At 46.4% G+C, this 19,882-nt stretch overlaps 1 long non-coding RNA gene across 1 annotated transcript; it reads left to right on the forward strand.

The window, feature by feature from the left end:
• Positions 1-4,258: 4,258 nt before the first annotated feature.
• Positions 4,259-19,878, forward strand: LOC139273386 (uncharacterized). The gene is made up of 4 exons (XR_011595096.1): positions 4,259-4,603; positions 7,479-7,570; positions 10,735-15,245; positions 19,819-19,878. It is a non-coding gene; the product is annotated as an uncharacterized lncRNA (long non-coding RNA).
• Positions 19,879-19,882: the final 4 nt, after the last annotated feature.

Here is a 19,882-nt window from a genome sequence, read left to right on the forward strand (position 1 = left end):
TGTCAGTCGGTGAGATGAGAGACTGAATCTCTTTCCACACTCAGCTGATAAATGATCTCTCCCTGATGTGTTTCCACCCGATGCGCATCTGCATCTATTCACACTGTCCCCACATTTACAGTGTTGAGTCAGCAGGGCACACGAGTCTCACAGTCTGAACGATTGGTTGAAGGTGCATCCACACACAGAACATGTTTCCTGTTTCTCCCCGCTGTGATTGGTGTTTTTCCAAAGGCTGATGATAAGGTGATCCTGATCAATCCGGGGAATCTCTCAAATTTTGACGTGATGTTTGGTTTGAGTTTCCCAGCTGCAGATCCTCTCCTTCTAATACCCTGCAAATGGAGGTTACAAAAGTTGTTACTTTAAATATAGTATATCAATTTCCACTGTGGTAGGCATCAGAGTCGAGTCCAATCCTGCCCTCAACTAACATCCACACACTTCCCAGTTGATGTCATTGGATCGGTATCAAGAACAGGGGCACTGGCTAATTTTTACTCATATTTAGCCGAATGGTACTGAGGACAATTATAACCTTGAACTGTTGCCTTGGCCGAGATCAACTTACAGTCCAGATGAAGGACCGAACTTGGGACCTTCCCAGTCAGTATTGCAGAGTGTTCTAATATTTGAGGGTTGGGGAAGGGTTAGAAAGAATATTTTCAAACAAATTTTACTCCACCTTTAAATAAAACCTTCGGCACACTGCACAATTCTGAAGTCTTTCCAAATTAGACAGGCAAGCAAGGATCATCAAAAACAGTGAGACATTTTAGAAAGGCGCAAATCACTGAAATAGGCAGCTTTACAATCATTGCACAGTACAGAAGAGAGCGACAGTTAATGGTAGCTCGTTTTGTGAAGTCCTCCGACACTCCGAGATAAACTGGACTATCATTTAAGTATAAATAGGCAGAGAAAAGTTAGTCCCTGACCCTTTAAATATCTGCCCCATTCCTCTATCAAGCACTGCCGGATAGGTTTCCGACGGGTCCGAAAGACCTAAGAATATATATTGCATCATGTAAAGCAGAACAACTGGAAAATGTGCAAACAAAGTCTTTGCTATCTATCAATCTATATATATACGTGTGTGTAAACTAAACACATCATTCTTAATGTTTGCTAGTCAATTCCACAGCGATAAGTTATTATCTTTGCCAGTTATTTTCCAGCATTTTATTTCCTTTTATTTACAATGTAATTGCAGAGTGTTTAATCCCTTTACCATTTATTGATGACCCATTGTCTTGTGTGCTCTTGTTTAGAAAGTGATGTCACACTGACCATTCCATTACCAAGGTGACCATGTCTGTCTGCAGTATTCAGTGGGAAAGGGGATTAAATCTCACCGAGGATAATGAGCAGCCACCCACCAATCTCTGCACTTTATTGCCCAGTGATCACCTCATCGTCACACAGAAGCTCCCGATATTTACCTCCAGTGTGGATAACTTGTGAAAGTGATATTACAAATAAAATTGTAGGGCTGAAAGAGGAGTTGGGTGAGGGGGGTTTGGAGAGAAGGGTGAAAGAGGAGTGAGGGTGATGAGTTGGAGAGTAGTGGTGTAGAAAGTGTTGGGGTGAGGGGTTTGGCGAGTAGGGGTGAAGGAGATGTTGCGGTAAGGGTGTGAGAGGAATGCAGTGATAGAGGAATTGGTGTCACGGGTTAGAGAGTTGGGGTGAAAGATTAATAGGGGAGTGGGTGTTGGAGAGCAGGGGTGAAGGAGGTGTATGAGTGAGGGGGATTTACTGCCCATTAATCGCCTCTGTTGAACTATGATGGGGTTTATTTTTCCTTTAAAATGTTTTGTATCATGTGTTTCACTGAAGTTAGAAGTGGGGATGCAGTTCCTTCCAGGCACTGACTGTTTGTCGTGAATTAATGTGGGTAGTGTTAATTGGGAATAGATTTGTGTGGGATCATTCTATGCTGAATGCGTTGCTGGGCTGTGGGTTTTCCCTCAGTTCCAGGTATGAGGTACTGTTGACACCAAATCCAGGATCCACTTACATTGTGACATCAAATCCAGGGACCCCTCACACTGAGGCATCAAATCTAGGGACACATACTGTAGCAGCAAATCCAAGGACCGCTTACACTGAGGCAACAAATCCAGGGACACATACTGTAACACCAAATCCAGGGACCAGTTACAATGAGACATCAAATCCAGGATTAATTACATCCTGACACCAACTGAGGGATTACTAATACCATGACAACAAATCCAGGGAGCAGTAACACCGAGGCATCAAATCTCGGGACCACTTACACTGAGACTACAAAATTACAAAGGATATAAGGCACAGAAATAGACCATTTGGATGAACCAGTCCATGCTGCTGTTTATGCTCTGCTTGGGAATTAGAGAGCCTCGGTATGGGGAATGGTCATGCCGGTGAAAGCAGCTCTAGTTAGGGGGAAAGGTGGGTAATGAATGAAGATATGATGGTGGAATCAGATGGTGACTGGTGGGGCATGGTGACAGATTATTGTCAGAAGCTCTTTTCAGGCAGTCTGATGATTAGTTGTAACCATTGCAACAATTGTATCCATCTGTTCTTGTCCCAAAATTGCCAAATCTAATGTCACTAATTTATTTCTCTGTGAGAAATATAGAGATGTGAAAAAAGGGAGGAAATTAGGTTTGCGCAGTAAAGAAGATTCCTTGAATGAACTTGGTGAGTGGGCAAATGCATGGCAGATGAAGTATAATGTGCATAAATGTGAGGTTATCCACTTTGGTGGTAAAAACAGAGAGACAGACTATTATCTGAATGGTGACAGATTAGGAAAAGGGGAGGTGCAACGAGACCTGGGTGTCATGGTACATCAGTCATTGAAGGTTGGCATGCAGGTACAGCAGGTGGTTAAGAAAGCACGTGGCATGTTGGCCTTCATAGCGAGGGGATTTGAGTACAGGACAGGGAGGTGTTACTACAGTTGTACAGGGCATTGGTGAGGCCACACCTGGAGTATTGTGCACAGTTTTGGTCTCCTAACTTGAGGAAGGACATTCTTGCTATTGAGGGAGTGCAGCGAAGGTTCACCAGACTGATTCCCGGGATGGCGGGACTGACATATCAAGAAAGACTGGATCAACTGGGCTTGTATTCACTGGAGTTCAGAAGAATGAAAGGGGATCTCATAAACGTTTAAAATTCTGACGGGTTTAGACAGGTTAGATGCAGGAAGAATGTTCCCAATGTTGGGGAAGTCCAGAACCAGGGGTCACAGTCTAAGGATAAGGGGTAAGCCATTTAGGACCGAGATGAGGAGAAACTTCTTCACCCAGAGAGTGGTGAACCTGTGGAATTCTCTGCCACAGGACGTTGTTGAAGCCAATTCACTAAATATATTCAAAAAGGAGTTAGATGTAGTCCTTACTACCAATGGGATCACGGGGTATGGCGCGAAAGCAGGAATGAAGTACTAAAGTTGCATGTTCAGCCATGATCTCATTGAATGGTGCTGCAGGCTCGAAGGGCCGAATGGCCTACTCCTGCACCTATGTTTCTTTCAAGTGTGGGTTAAAGGATACATCAAATGAGTGTAAAGTGAGAGACTCCGGTTCAGTCGATGACACCCACAAGCCGTATTCTGAAATGAGAACAGCTTTGGATTTGATGTGGGAAAAGATGAACTGCGTGAGAAGTGAAATAATCTAGACTAAAAAAAGGCCTAAAATGGAAGGGGATGGAACATTAATTAGTCTCCTTTTATTATGGAGAAATCAAATATTCGACACAGGGTACAGGCTTGGCAGAGCTAGGTCTTAGTCCAGTGGCAAGGGTTAATCAAGACGATTGGAGACCAGCTCTGCTGCACGGACCGAGCGCGCACACATATAGCAGGGTGAGCTGGCCCGTGCTGCCCCCTGGGCCCTCGTCTCTCCTGGGCCCCGGTCACTTCCTTCTACAAATTCTTGCTCCTTCGCCCCTCCTGCTGTGCCTGCCCGCACTGCAATCAGCGACCTGACTTCGCAACCGTCGCCCTCCTGCAGTCGTATGCCGCCGCACGTTGCTCTCTCTGATGGCCCCGGCCTGCAGGCCGCGACCGCGCGGATTTCCGGGCCGGGACGGGCCGCCTCACTCTATTGCAACCTTTCAATCACAATAAATTCTCAATTCACTAACGTGGCCTTTCAATGGCGGTGTATTTACCCAGCATTCCCCGCGACGGAGAATGTGCTGATGCCAGATTACAGGGGCCCACTGCGCAGGCGCGGGACCTGGCTGTGTTTGGGGCATCGCGGTGTGTGTAATGGCGGAGCGCACATGGTGAACATCTGCTGCGCAAAAGAGCCCGTTTTCAGCGGGGCGGAGGGGAGTAATGGACCTGCGGGGATCCGGGGAGGCTTCATAAACAACTGGTGCCCGCCGGAAGCCCGGAATAATAACCGGAATATCGGCGACTGCAGCTTCCGGGCTTTCTGCTGGTCACAGGCCCAGGGTAACGGCGGCCATCTTTGTACAGGAAGGCAAGATCAGCGTTCCGCCATCTTGATTCACTGAGCAGCAAACCGCATGCGCGGCCATCTTGGTGGAGGAGCAACGTGAGGTGCGGTCAGTGTCTGTTTCCAACCGGTCCTCCTGGGTAAAGCAACAACTTGTTTATTTTATTCTCACTCAACACCTCGGATTTCTCACTATTTCTCCTAAAGGCGCTGCTCAGTGCTAAGCTTACGGTTTACCTCCCAGACAGTTGGAACAGGAAAGCCCCAGAGCTGTTCACTCCCAGTGTTAGAAACCCTGTGAACAGTCCCAGGGTTATTATCTCATAACAACATAAGAAATAGGAGCAGGAGGAGCCTGGAGCCTGCTCCGCCATTCAATAAGATCGTGGCTGATCTGATCATGGACTCAGCTCCACTTCCCTGCACACTCCTCTGTTCCCTTATCGCTCAAAAATCTGTCTACCTCTGCCTTAAATATATTCAATGCCCCAGCCTCCACAGCTCTCTGGGGCAGAGAATTCCACAGATTCAAAACCCTCTCTGAGTGAAGAAATTTCTCTTCATCTCAGTTTTAAATGGGTGGCCCCTTATTAGGGTAAACTAAAACTAGCGGGTACAGTCTATGAGTGGAAATATCCTCCCTGCATCCACCTTGTCGATTCCTCTCGTTATTTTATATGTTTCAATAAGATCACCTCTCATTCTTCTGAACTCCAATGTGTATAGGCCCAACCTACTCAACCTATTCTCATAAGACAACCCCCTCATCTCTCGAATCAACCTCTGAACAGCCCCAATGCAAGTATATCCTTCCTTAAATACGGAGACCAAAACTGCATGCAATACTCCAGGTGTGGCCTCACCAATACGCTGTACAGTTGAAGCATCACTTCTCTGCTTTTATACTCTATCCTCCCCTTGCAATAAAGGCCAACATTCCATTTGCCTTCCTGATTCCTTGCTGTACCTGCATACTAACTCTTTGTGTTTTATGCACAAGGATCCCCAGGTGTCTCTGCACTGCGGCACTTTGCAATTTTTCTCCATTTATATTATAATTTGCTTTTCTATTATTTCTGCTAAAGTGGATAACCTAACATTTTCTCACATTATACTACATCTGCCAAATTTTTGCCCACTCACTGAACCTGTCTATATCCGTTTGCAGATTTTTTGTGTCCTCACAATTTGCTTTCCTACCCCTCTTTGTATCATCAGCAAACTTGGCTACATTAAACTCGGTCCTTTCATTCAAGTCATTAATAACGGATTGTAAATAGTTGAGGACCCAGCACCGATTCCTGTGGCACCAATCGGAAAGTGACACATTTATCCTGACTCTCTAACTAACAGAAAACAACCAATCCTCTATCCATGCTCATATATTATCCCCAACGTCATGAAATTTTATCTTGTGCAGTAACCTTTTATGTGGCACCTTATCGAATGCCTTCTGGAATTCCAAATATACTACATCCACTGGTTCCCCCTTATCCACCCCGCTCGTTACATCCTCAAAGAACTCCAGCAAATTTGTCAAACATGATTTCCCTTTCATAAAACCATGCTGACTCGGCTTGATTGAATCATGCTTTTCCAAATGTTGCGCTACTGCTTCCTTAATAATGGACTCCAGCATTTTCCCAACGACAGATGTTAGGCTAACTGGTCTATAGTTTCCTGCTTTTTGTCTGCCTCCTTTTTTAAATAGAGGTTTTACATTTGTGGTTTTCCAATCTGCTAGGACCACCTCAGAAGCAAGGGAATTTTGTTAGATTACAACCAATGCTTCCACTATCTCTGCAGTCACTTCTCTTAAGAATCTAGGATATAAGCCATCAGGTCCAGGTGACTTGTTGGCCTTTAGTCCCATTATTTTACCGAGTACTGCTTCATGAGCGATAGTGAATGCATCACGTTCCTCTCTCCCTATAGCCCCTTGATTATCCACTTTGTTATTACTCTCAGTGACCGAGTGTTTTACTTTAATTAAACTGATCTCGGACTATTTCTGTCAGATATTAACTCTTGCACGGTCCCAGCAAACACTCCCACTCCCTCGTCCCTCCGATGTTTCTGCAGGATTACTTTGTGAAGACGGGCTCATGAAGAGAAATACCCTGCACAGAATGATCCCAAATTGAGCATCTCCAAGGGACAGGATTCCCAGCTTTAATCATTCTCTGTCCTTTCCGCCCAGGCACAGTTCCTTTGCTCAGATTCTGACAAAAGGAAATTGGGAAAAGAGCACTTTTGATTTTTACAGGCTGTATTAGTGCAGAGAGCTGTGCATGCGCGGTTCAGCCCCGTCCCCTGTGTCGATTTGCAGTGAGCAGAAGAGCACATGTGCCCTCCCCTCCCCCAGCCCTGCCTGTGATCGCCATTCACTCAGTAAGTGGAAGAAGATGGTTTAAAACAGCCGGAAACGGAGACCCCGCGGCCCCGGGGTAAGGCAGCGAGCAGCAGCCTCCTTACAGCAGCGCAGCGCTTTGGGAGCGTGTCTGCAGATGGGCTCAGAGATCGGCATGGAGTCCAAGGGTGAGATCAGGGTGAGTCGGGGCTGTGTGGAAGAGGCAGAGTGGAGCAAGAACCAGTCTCAGTGAGTGGGGGAAGGGAGAGGCCATTCTCGGGCTGTGTTTCGACAGTGTAAGGTAACAGAAAGTAAATCACCTCGCTCTTTCAAATCATTGCTGCTTTCTTTCCCCAAACCAGCAGTGAATGTCCCTGATTCAGTTCCAATCTCACCGTGTCTGTTGTTCTTGGACAGTGAGCAGTGGAAACACAGCCTGACAGTGAGGATGTGGGGAGTTTCACAAAGTGCATCTATTGCAGACATCAGGAGAGGAGTGTGGGAGAAGATATTTTAAAGTCGGGTTATATTGTTTCGGTGTGTTGAGTTCTCCAGAACAATGTTGCTGGTGATCGAGAGATATATTGTCGCTCCCTCAGATACATCATATTCTCCCCCGCATCCATATCTTAGAACTAATATTGTTCTCGTATTATTATTCTCAGAGCAAAATTCTTCAACCAGCCAGAACAAATGTGAGCTTTCCTCCTCCACCCGGAACATAAGGAACAGTGCATACAGCTCCTTCTCACACACAGTAAGTACATTATCACTCACAGAGCAGAGACCCAGAACTGGCCTCAATCCTATTATCACAGGCAGCAGAAGCTGTCAGTCCCACGGTGATCCGAAGTGGCAGTTACATTGTGAATCTTACAGCCACATGGAGCAGTAGAATCAGATGCTGTTAAACCATTGAAACAGATCACACTGATACGTACATTAAACACCCACACTCACTTGCCAGGAACTGGCAGGTACAGATTATATTCCACACTCACTTGCCAGACACTGCCAGGTACAGATTATACCCCACACTCACTTGCCAGACACTGACAGGTACAGATTAGACCTCACACTCACAGACCAGAAACTGACAGGTACAGTGTAAAACATAAAACCACGTAGACAAATAGATACAAATTAAAGGCAGACTAACATACCAGAAACCTAGACACACAGCTTAACCCCCCCCCCCCCCACACACACCAAAACCTGTCTGGTACAGAATAATACGCACACTCGCATATCAGAGACTGAGAGATACAGTATAAAACCCACACTCACACACCAGAGGCTGATATATTACAATCCATATTCCCATAACATAAATTGACATACAGTGAAGTACCAATACTCACTTACTAGTTATTGACAGGTACAGGGTAAAGACCTCTCTTCCATACCAGAAACTGACAGATATAGAGTAAGGCCCACAATCACATATCAGAACTTGGCAGGTACAGAATAAAACCCAGGCTCCCATAACAGAAATGGAGAGACAGAGAAAGGCCCACACTCACATACCAGACAGATAGATACATAGAAACATAGAAAATAGGTGCAGGAGTAGGCCATTCGGCCCTTCTAGCCTGCACCGCCATTCAATGAGTTCATGGCTGAACATGCAACTTCAGTACCCCATTCCTGCTTTCTCACCATACTCCTTGATTCCCCGAGTAGTAAGGACTTCATCTAACTCCTTTTTGAATATATTTAGTGAATTGGCCTCAACAACTTTCTGTGGTAGAGAATTCCACAGGTTCACCACTCTGGGTGAAGAAATTCCTCCTCATCTCGGTCCTAAATGGCTTACCCCTTATCCTTAGACTGTGTCCCCTGGTTCTGGACTTCCCCAACATTGGGAACATTCTTCCTGTATCTAACCTGTCTAACCCCGTCAGAATTTTAAACGTTTCTATGAGGTCCCCTCTCATTCTTCTGAACTCCAGTGAATACAAGCCCAGTTGATCCAGTCTTTCTTGATAGGTCAGTCCCGCCATCCCGGGAATCAGTCTGGTGAACCTTCGCTGCACTCCTTCAATAGCAAGAATGTCCTTCCTCAGGTTAGGAGACCAAAACTGTACACAATACTCCAGGTGTGGCCTCACCAAGGCCCTGTACAACTGTAGCAACACCTCCCTGCCCCTGTACTCAAATCCCCTCGCTATGAAGGCCAACATGCCATTTGCTTTCTTAACCGCCTGCTGTACCTGCATACCAACCTTCAATGACTGATGTACCATGACACCCAGGTCTCGTTGCACCTCCCCTTTTCCTAATCTGTCACCATTCAGATAATAGTCTGTCTCTCTGTTTTTACCACCAAAGTGGATAACCTCACATTTATCCACATTATACTTCATCTGCCATGCATTTGCCCACTCACCTAACCTATCCAAGTCGCTCTGCAGCCTCATAGCATCCTCCTCGCAGCTCACACTGCCACCCAACTTAGTGTCATCCGCAAATTTGGAGATACTACATTTAATCCCCTCGTCTAAATCATTAATATACAGTGTAAACAGCTGGGGCCCCAGCACAGAACCTTGCGGTACCCCACTAGTCACTGCCTGCCATTCTGAAAAGTCCCCATTTACTATACAGAGTGAAACTCAGACTCATTTACCAGAGACCAACAGATACAGGGTAAACACTCACCTCCATAACAAAAATTGACAGTTAGAAAGTAAAACGAATACTCTTATCAGGAATTGGTGGTACACAGTAAAACAATACTAACATACTGGAGAATGACAGGTATGGAGTAGAGCTCACATTCACATAACAGAGATGGACAGATACAGCACAAAACACACACTCACACACCAGGAATGGAAAGATACAGAATGAAACCCACAGGCAATTACCAGAAAGTGACAGGTACAGGATAAAACCCACACTCTCCTTACCAAAAACTGATATACAGAGTAAAACCCTCATTCACATACCAGAGATGGACAGATAGAGTCAAAACCACACTCCCATACCAGACACCCACAATATTCATTCTATATTTACCCGTCGATGGTTCAGAGAGTGAAAGTGTCAGTATCTATCCTATAATCACCGGTCAGTCCCACACTGACACTGCACCGGAGATTGAAAGTGGCAGTATACATCCTATACTCATCTGTCAATCAGAATCTGTCACATCGTGTCAGAGAACGACAGAGGCAGTATCTATCCAACACTCACCTGTCACATAGTATCAGAGAATGAGAGAGGCAGTATCTATCCACACTCACCTGTCACATAGTATTAGAGAATGAGAGGCGCAGTATCTATCCAACACTCACCTGGCAATCCAACTCTGCCTCACTGTATCAGAGATTGAGAGATGCAATATCTATCCTATGTTAACAAATATATCCCATACTGATAGCAATATTCAGAGAATGAAAGGTACAGTGTCTGTCCTATACACACCTGTCAATCACACACTGACACACAGTACAGAAAGTGACAGATAAAGTGTATAGTCTATCCTAATCAAGCAATTTAAAACTGTCGCATTGTATCAATGAGTGACAGAAACAATATCTGTCCCTTTTCACCGGACTAGTGAGTGTAGAACTGAAACCAGCCAGAGTCAGCACCTTCAGGGGAGGGAGAGGGAGGGGCACCAGTGAGTGCAGAACTGAACCCAGCCAGACTCAGCACCTTCAGGGGAGGGGAACCAGTGAGTATCGAACTGAACCCAGCCAGAGTTGGTGATGATAATTAGGAGCGGAGGACAATCTGCCTTCAGACGTGCGATGTGTTTGAATTTCAGGGCAGGGACGGGGAAGAGTGTATGGGGCGGGAATTTACTGCTTTGGAAGAACAAGAGAGGAAAGAATGTTCCATACAATCTACAATTGTCTGTTCTAAATTTCTGTCCTGTACTTGCAGTAATGATTTTGTAAACTCCTTTTCCAGGGTATCAGGAGGGGAGGATTTGCAGACGGGAAACTCAAACCAAACATCACATCAAGATCTGATGGAATCACTCGATTCCTCAGGACCTGAATATCATCGGCCTTTGAATGTGGAAGGAGAAATGTTTGTTTGTTCTGTCTATGGGAACAGATTTCAAACATCAGTGTGACTGGAAAAGCACCGAGACATACACACCCGAGTGAGAGTGTTCCAGTGCACTGACTGCAGAAAGAGCTTTAACCAGTTACACAGCCTGAAAAAATATCGCACGATTGACAGCGGGGAGAAACCGTACACGTGTTGTGTGTGTGGACCAGGCTTCAACTGATCGTCCAACCTGGAGAGAAACAAGGACACCCACACCATGGAGAAACCGTGGGAATGTGGGGACTGTGGGAGGGGATTCAATTACCCGTCTGAGCTGGAAGTTCATCGACACAGTCATACTGGGGAGAGGCCGTTCATCTACTCCGAGTGTGGGAAGGGATTCACTCCGTCATCCCAGCTGCTGAGACACCAGCGAGTTCACACTGGGGAGAGGCCGTTCACCTGCCCTGAGTGTGGGAAGGGAATCACTACATCATCCCACCTGCTGACACACCAGCGAGTTCACACTAGGAAGAGACTGTTCACCTGCCCTGAGTGTGGGAAGGGATTCACTACATCATCCCACCTGCTGACACACCAGCGAGTTCACACAGGCTAACCGGTCTATAATTACCCGCTTTCTCTCTTCCTCTTTTTTTTTTTAAAGTGGTGTTACATTAGCTACCTTCCAGTCCATAGGAACTGAACAAGAGTCGATAGATAGTTGGAAAATGATCACCAATGCATCCACTATTTCTAGGGCCACTTCCTTAAGTACTCTGGGATACAGACTATCAGGACCCGGGGATTTATCGGCCTTTAATCCCATCAATTTCCCGAACACAATTTCCCACCTAATAAGGATATCTTTCAGTTCCTCATTCTCACTAGACCCACTGTCCCCGAGTACATTCGGAAGGTTATTTGTATCTTCCTTTGTATTGGTTCAATTGGTCTGCCATTTCCTTATTCCCCATTATAAATTCACCTGAATCCAACTGCAAGGGACCTACGTTTGTCTTTACGTTTCAATAAGATCACCTCTCATTCTTCTGAACTCCAATGAATAGTGGCCCAACCTATTCAACCTTTCGTCATGTCAACCCCCTCATCCCCGGAATTAACCTAGTGAACCTTTTCTGAACTGCCTCCAAAGCATGTATATCTTTTCGTAAATATGCAAACCAAAACTGCACGCAGTATTCCAGGTGTGGCCTCAGCAATACCTTGTATAGCTGTAGCAAAACTTCTCTGCTTTATCCACCTTGCAATAAATGCCAACATTCCATTTGCCTTCCTGATCACTTGCTGTACATGCATACTAACTTTTTGTGTTTCATGCACCAGGACCCCCAGGTCCCTCTGTACTGAAGAACTTTGCAATTTTTCTCCATTTAATTTGTAATTTGCTTTTCTATTTATTCTGTCAAAGTGGATAATCTCACTTTTTCCCACATTATACTCCATCTGCCAAATTTTTGCCCACTCACTTAGTCTATCTATATCCCTTTGTAGATTGTTTGTGTCCTCCTCACAATTTGCTTTTCCACCCATCTTTGTATCATCAAGAAACATGGCGACATTACACTTGATCCTCTCATCCAAGTCATTAATATAGATTGTAAATAGTTGAGGCCCCAGCACCGAACCCTGCGGCACCCCACTAGTCACTGATTGCCAAACAGAAAATGTCCTATTTATCCTGACTCTCTGTTTTCTGTTAGTTAGCCAATCCTCTATCCATGCTAATATATTATCCCCAACCCTGTGAACTTTTATCTTGTGCAGTAACCTGTATTGTGGCACCTTGTCAAATGCCTTCTAGAAATCCAAATACACCATATCCACTGGATCCCCCTTATTCATCCCGCTCATTACATCCTCAAAGAACTCCAGCAAATTTGTGAAGTGAGAGTTCCCTTTCATAAAACCATGCTGACTCTGCTTGATTGTATTATGCTTTTTCAAATGTTTCCTTAATAACGGACTCCAGCATTTTCCTAATGACAGATGTTAGGCTAATTGGTCGATAGTTTCCTGCTTTTTGTCTCCCTCCTTTTTTAAAAACAAAGCAGCCCACTTGATTGGCTCTGCATCCACCACCTTCAACATTCACTCCCTCCACCACCGGTGCACCGTGGCTGCAGTGTGCACCATCTACAAGATGCACTGCAGCAACTCACCAAGGCTTCTTTGGTAGCACATCCCAGACCCTCGACCTCTACCACCGAGAAGGACAAGGGCAGCAAGTGCATGGAAACACCATCACCTGCAAGTTCCCCCCCAAGTTACTCACCATCCTCACTTGGAAAAAAGATCGGCTGTTCCTTCATAGTCTCTGGGTCAAAATCTTGGAACTCCCTCCCTATCAGCACTGTGGGAGCACCTTCACCACAGGGACTGCAGCGGTTCAAGAAGGCGGCTCACTCTCACCTTCTCGGGTGCAATTAGGGATGGGCAATAAATGCTGGCCTCGAGAGCGCCGCCCACATCTGAAGAACAAATGAAGAAAGGAATCAAATTAATCAGAATGCACCAGATTAAAGTGACAATTCAGCACTTTCTGGGGGGGGTGATCGGCCCAGACACATTGGGACTGAATAGTATTTAGAAAGATCCAGATAAAGGGGCAGGGGCAACACAGATACAAACAGAGACACAAATATAGCCACACGCGTACACACAGACACACATATAAGCACAGACATATAATCACACACACACACAGGTACAGACATCTCCCAAACACACACACAGCCCGTACACAGACATATATCACACACACACAGTCCGTACACAGACATATATCACACACACACACAGCCCGTACACAGACACATATCACACACACAGTCCGTACACAGACATATATCTCACACACAGCCTGTTCACAGACCTATATCTCACACACACAGTCCGTACACAGACATATATCACAAACACACACAGCCCGTACACAGACACATATCACACACACAGTCCATACACAGACATATATCACACACACAGCCTGTACACACACATATATCACACACACACAGTCCGTACACAGACATATATCACACACACAGTCCGTACACAGACATGTATCACACACACAGCCCGTACACAGACATATATCACACACACACACAGCCCGTACACAGACACATATCACACACAGTCCATACAAAGACACATATTACACACACAGTCCATACACAGACATATATCACACACACAGCCTGTACACAGACATATATCACACACACAGTCCATACACAGACATATATCACACACACAGCCTGTACACAGACATATATCACACACACAGCCTGTACACAGACATATATCACACACACAGTCCATACACAGACATATATCACACACACAGCCCGTACACAGACATATATCACACACACAGCCTGTACACAGACATATATCACACACACAGCCCCCTCCTGATGCCAGCTTACTTGACGTCACACAGACCGCGTTGCTGGGTTACGGACGCCACACGAACTGGGGCGGTTGAAGGGCGCGCCAGGATTCAAATCAGGAGCCACGTGACTGGGAGAAGCGCGCCTCCAGCTGTGAGAGAGGGCGGGGGACTTTTGGAGCTGTGCCGGGCGTGGATTCGTGGGGCAAGCTGTCAATCAGCTGCTTTCAACCAATAGCAGCGACAGAACACGTCAATTCGCTGAGCGCGCTCTGCGCATGTCTCGGATCCCCGGATGTTGACGATTGGTGAAGGAACTGCAAAATGGCGGCAAGTGATCGGCGGTTGAGGGAGAGTGTCCCGGGGGGGGAGGGGGGAGATTATATGTCTACCCCCCCCCCCTCTCAGACAGTGTGTAACCCGGGGGTCCTGTGAGATCAGACAGTGTGTAACCCGGGGGCCCAGTGAGATCAGACAGTGTGTAACCCGGAGGTGGGCCCAGTGAGATCAGACAGTGTCTAACCCGGGGGCCCAGTGAGATCAGACAGTGTGTAACCTGGGGGACCAGTTCGATCAGACAGTGTGTAACCCGGGGGCCCAGTGAGATCAGACAGTGTCTAACCCGGGGGCCCAGTGAGATCACACAGTTTGTAACCCGGGGAGAATTCTGGTGATTTTCTCTAAGCCCAGACGTGCGGGACAGAGATCTGAGGAAAAGGATAAAATCAAACAGAAATACTGGACATGTACTTTGCTGAAATGTTGGGAAAACACTTTACACTACATTCCATTTCACAACATTAATATTCTTCTCATTTTCTGCCCTGTCATAATTAGCTCTCCCCCTGGTGAATGGCGGAGTGACTGAGAAAGTTCCACAGCTGGAAGGAAACAGGGATTGTGGACTGAGGAACAACAGCAGGTGAACCAGCGCAGGATTGTGAGAGCACCAACCAGTGAGCCCCTTCCGATTGAAAGTGCTTCAATAGATCGACTGGGGAGGAAGGTAAGAGAAAGTGCCATTTACTCAGATACACAGCGGTCCTGTAGACAGTACACACAGGTTACACAGTCAGACAGGAAATGAGACTGGGAGAGTCTGACCACCGAGCACAATTATCCAGCATGAGGCCGTGTCATGGGATGTGAAGTGAGATCAGTTTCAGTCTCATAAACACAGTCACAGTGAATCTTGTATGTGTTTTAGAGTAAAGGGCTTTGATCTAAGAGGTGACTCCAGTTTGAGGCAGAGCCCAGCAGATGGACCGGTCTCTGTACATTAGGTGCGGCTGCACTCACACCGACACCATCAGATCTCAATGTTCAAATATTTCCCATCTGGTGAGAAAGCCAATGGAAAGATTGAAGCGGAAGCACAGAGACAATTCACTGATCACGATGCACAGACCCATCTGAAAGACCAGCACGGCATATCACCCATAGAATCAATTATTCATTCATCAACATTTAGAATTATAAGAAAATATATTGATAACTACTAATATTGATAACTACTAATATTGAAGCATTGATCACTGGAGATATGTAGTATTCTAATATACTGAAACACAGATATGGAGAGTTGCAGTTTATTGATTGGCGTCGTACTTGACCCTGAGATGAGCTTCTGAACCCATATTCCCTCAGTCACTGAGTACGCTTACTTCCACCTCCATAATATCGCCGGTCTCTACCCCTTCCTCAGCTCATCTGCTCAAACCCTCATCCATGCCTCTGATCAGCCTCACAATTCACACTCACCGTAAACTTAAGCTTAAACTTAGGGGGCATAGTTTTAAGGTGGTTGGTGGAAGGTTTAGAGGGGATTTGAGGGGGTGGGGGGCTTCTTTACGCAGAGGGTTGTGGGGATCTAGAACTCACTGCCCGGAAGAGTGGTGGATACAGAAACCCTCACCACTTTTAAGAGATGGTTGGATAGGCACTTAAAGTGCCATAACCTGCAGGGTTACGGACCAAGAGCTGGTAATTGGAATTAGACAAAATCACCTCTTGTTGGCCGGCGCAGATATAATGGTAAGTGCTGCAGGGAATCGAATACGGCCAGGGTGACCTGGACTAGTTTCGATCGCCTGGATGGGTAGGAGAGAAATTTTCCCAGATTTTTTTTCTCTTAAATTGGCCTGGGTTTTTACCTGGTTTTTGCCTCTCCCAGGATATCACATGGCTCTGGTTGGGCTGAAGTGTAGAATGTTTTGGTGCAAAGGGTGTCGCAGTTGTGTGAGGCGGACTGGTTGGGCTGGGTGCTATTTACCTTTTCACCATTGTTCATTATTCATAGGTTTATATGTAACTTTAGGGCTGCTGACCAAGGGCCGTGTGGCTCTTTGTCGGCCAACGTGGACACGATGGTCCGAAATGGCCTCCTTCTGTGCTGTAAATTTCTATGTTTCGAAAACACTCCTGCCCGTATCCTTACTCAAGAACACAAGTAGCAGCAGCAGGAGTAGGCCATACGGCCCCTCCCATCTGCTCCACCATTCAGTAAGATCTCTATTCGATAGAGAATTTTAAAAGATTCACAACTCTGAATGATGAAATAGCTCCTCCTCATCGTCTTAAATGGCTGATCTCTTAACCTAATACTAGGACCTCTAACTCTAGACTATCGAGCCCTTGTCAATTCCTCTAAGAATTTGATATGTTTCAATTATATCACCTTCCGTTCTTCTAAACTCCAGAGAATATCGGCCTATTCTACTCAATCTGTCCTCAGCTCTCTCATCCCAATTTGTACCAATTTCCGTTCACCCATCACCCCTGAGCTCGCTGAACTACATTGGCTCCTGGTCCATCAATGCCTCGCTTTCAAAATTCTCATCCTTGTTTTGAAATCCGTCCAGGATCTTTCCCCTCCCTATTGCTCTAATCTCCTCCAGCCCTACAACCCTCAGAGATCTTTGCATTCCTTCTATTCTGGCCTCTTGAGCAGCCCCAATTTTCATCCCACCAATTTTGGTGGCTGTACCTTCAGCAGCCGAGGCCATCAGCTCTGGAATTCCCTCCCGAAACCTCTCGATCTTTATAATACTCCTTAATACCTACTCTTTTAAACAAGCTTTTAGTCACCTGTGCTAATATTTCCTTACGTGAGTGGGTGTCAAATTTTGTTTGATCACGGTCCTGTGAAGTACCTTGGGACATTTTACTACGTTTAAGGCGCGTTATAAATGCAATTTGTTGCTGATAACTCAAGATATTTCGAATTGTAATATAACGAAACTGCAGGCATGGGGAATTGCAATAGATTGATAACTGCAGAGGAAGAGGATTGTTATGTATTACGAATAGCGTGAATTCTTTTAACATGAGGTGGCTCTTGCACATTAGCTACCACACGGGCTTGGCAGAGAAACGGTCTTGGTCCAATGGCAAGGGGAACCCGAGATGACTGGAGACCAGGCTCTGCTGCATGTTTCCTCTGGCACTGATTCTCACTGGAATACAGTTTCCTCTGGCACTGACTCTCACTGGGGCAGTTTCCTCTGGCACAGATTCTCACTGGAATACAGTTTCTTCTGGCACTGACTCTCACTGGGGTAGTTTCCTCTGACACTGACTCTCACTGGAATACAGTTTCCTCTGGCACTGACTCTCACTGGGGTACACTTTCCTCTGGCACTGACTCTCACTGGGTACACTTTCCTCTGGCACTGACTCTCACTGGGGTACACTTTCCTCTGGCACTGACTCTCACTGGGGTACACTTTCCTCTGGCACTGACTTCACTGGGGTACACTTTCCTCTACCGCTCACTCTCAATGGGGTACACTTTCCTCTGGCACTGACTCACACTGGGGTGCACTTTCCTCTGCCACTGACTCTCACTGGGGTACACTTTCCTCTGGCACTGACTCTCACTGGGGTACACTTTCCTCTGGCACTGACTCTCACTGGGGTACACTTTCCTCTGGCACTGACTCTCACTGGGGTACACTTTCCTCTGGCACTGACTCTCACTGGGGTACACTTTCCTCTGGCACTGACTCTCACTGGGGTACACTTTCCTCTGGCACTGACTCTCACTGGGGTACACTTTCCTCTGGCACTGACTCTCACTGGGATACACTTTCCTCTAGCACTGACTCTCACTGGGGTACAGTTTCCTCTGGCACTGACTCTTACTGGGGTACAGTTTCCTCTGGCACTGACTCTCATTGGGGTACAGTTTCCTCTGGCACTGACTCTCACTGGGGTACAGTTTCCTCTGGCACTGACTCTCACTGGGGTACACTTTCCTCTGGCACTGACTCTCACTGGGGTACACTTTCCTCTGGCACTGACTCTCACTGGGGTACAGTTTCTCTGACACAGATTTACTGTGTATCTAATTTGTGCTGCCCCTGCCCTGCTTGATGGGACAGTTTAGAGGGAGCTTTAACCTGAAACTGATCAGGAGCTGCGGGTGGAAAGTTTTCAGTGAAGTGGCAGATCGTACTGCTGCTGAATTTTAATTGATAAGCTGCCAGCAGCGCATTCGGGACGGACACCGAAGTTTGCCCTGCAGCAGTGTAGAGGGAACTTTACTCTGTATCTAACCCATACTCCACCTAGTCTGTGGGAATTTAGTGTGAATTTGAAAGCAATTGCGAGGGTAGATAGAGAGAAATTGATTCTGCTGCGGTGGGTGTCTAGGACGAGGGGACATAACCTTAAAATCAGAGCCAGGCCATTCAGGAGAGATGTTAGGGAACACTTCTTCACTCAATGGATGGTTGAAGTATAGAACTTCCCACAATAAGCAATCGATGCTCGCCCATTGAATAATTCTGGGCCGGTTGTGATTTCTGCCCAATGACCCGTTGCTTGTTCCCTTGGATTGGATCTTTATTTATTCCCTTTGGTTTAATTTCAGTTTCACTGCTGGAGCCACCACTCAAAGCACTTTGTCTGATCTGCCCCTGGGAATGAGCAGACTCCTCTCTCATCTCTCACACTGCACCAGCTCTCCTCCTCTTTTCCCCTGGGTTATGTTCCACACTCTGGGCCTTGGGCCTTCCCCGGGGATTCTCAGTATGAACAAGGGGATGTGTGTTGAGACAGGATGTCCCAGCTCTCCACCTTTAAAGGGACAAGGAGAGGACCAGCTGGGCTGAATGGCCCTGCTTTATGACATCACTACAGTGCCTAGCAACCACTCTCCCTGGGCCCTGCTCATTATGGGCTGGGTTGAGCTCAGTGCTGTTACAGGAAGGGAAACAGGAGCAGGATTCGAGCCGTGTGTAGCCCAGGATTAATGGGGAGAGGTACAGGATCAATTTATATCAATTTATACCTTATTGAGTGAGAAATGTCAGTGTCCCGGACACTCCCTGTCCCTCAGTATCTGTCGGGGAGCGACCGATGGGTTCACTCTGTATCTAACCCATGCTGTGCCTGACTGGAGAGTGGTTGATGCTGGCATGGGGTGCTCAGCTCGATGAGCACAACATTTAACCCAAAGATAATCAGATAAACCCATCAGCTTCTCCCCTGGACACAGGTCCTGAAGGAGAGGGAGTGTCTCTAATAATTTGACTGGTGTCCTTGATCAAATTTAAACACCTCACATCTCTTTTTAGATTCGTTCATGGGATGTGGGCGTCACCCCTCATTCTTCTAAATGCTCGAGAATATAGGCCTGGT

Source organism: Pristiophorus japonicus, chromosome 9, assembly GCF_044704955.1.
Source record: "Pristiophorus japonicus isolate sPriJap1 chromosome 9, sPriJap1.hap1, whole genome shotgun sequence".
Taxonomy (NCBI): domain Eukaryota; kingdom Metazoa; phylum Chordata; class Chondrichthyes; family Pristiophoridae; genus Pristiophorus; species Pristiophorus japonicus.